The sequence below is a fragment of the Mandrillus leucophaeus genome, unplaced genomic scaffold (genome assembly GCF_000951045.1).
Source record: "Mandrillus leucophaeus isolate KB7577 unplaced genomic scaffold, Mleu.le_1.0 Scaffold58, whole genome shotgun sequence".
In the NCBI taxonomy this organism is placed as follows: Eukaryota; Metazoa; Chordata; class Mammalia; order Primates; family Cercopithecidae; genus Mandrillus; species Mandrillus leucophaeus.
Window position 1 is genome coordinate 776,124 of NW_012106252.1, and position 957 is coordinate 777,080.

General features: G+C 50.1%; 1 protein-coding gene across 1 annotated transcript in view; it reads right to left on the reverse strand.

Annotated features, from left to right (window-relative positions):
- Positions 1-957, reverse strand: part of ATP6V0A1 (ATPase, H+ transporting, lysosomal V0 subunit a1) — a 71,280-nt gene that overhangs the window by 34,874 nt on the left and 35,449 nt on the right. The window lies entirely within an intron of this gene.

The window sequence follows — 957 nt, forward strand, 5'->3', positions numbered from 1 at the left end:
CACCACACCCAGCCCAGCCGATGAACTCTTAAAGGAATGCTACCTGACAGTAAACCTGCTCCTTACATCAAATGGGCACTTTTTTTTTTTTTTTGAGACAGTCTTGCTCTGTCACCCAAGCTGGAGTGCAGCAGCATGATGTCGGTTCACTGCAACCTCTGCCTCCTGGGTTCAAGTGATTCTCATGCCTCAGTCTCCCAAGTAGCTGGGACTACAGGTGCGCGCCACCACGTCCAGCTAATTTTTGTATTTTTAGTGGAGGCGGGGTTTCACCATGTTGGCCAGGCTGGTCTCAAACTCCTGACCTCATGTGATCCACATGCCTCAGCTTCCCGAAGTGCTGGGATTACAGGTGTGAGCCACCATGCCCTGCCAGAATGAGCACCTCTGCAAAGGAAGTACACAAGAGCTGAGGTGTCAACATGTTTATTTATTTTTTAATAGAGATAGGGTCTCATTATATTGCCCAGGCTGATGTTGAAATCCTGGGCTCAAGCAATCCTCTTATCTCGGCCTCTAAAAGTGCTAAGATTGGCTGGGTGCAGTGGCTCATGCCTGTAATCCCAGCACTTTGGGAGGCCAAGGCGGGCAGATAACGAGGTCAGGAGATCGAGACCATCCTAGCTAACATGGTGAAACCTCGCCTCTACTAAAAATACAAAAAAATGGCTAGGCGCAGTGGCTCACGCCTGTAATCCCAGCACTTTGGAAGGCAGAGGCAGGCGGATCACCTGAGGTCAGGTGTTCGAGATAAGCCTGGGCAACATGGTAAAATTCCATCTCAACAAAAATACAAAATTAGCTGGGAGTGGTGGCACATGCCTGTAATCCCAGCTACTCGGAAGGCTAAGGGAGGAGAACTGCTTGCACCTGGGAGGCAGAGGCTGCGGTGAGCTGAGATTGTGCCATTGCACTCCAGCCTGGGCAACAAGAGTAAATCTCCATCTCACCAAAAAA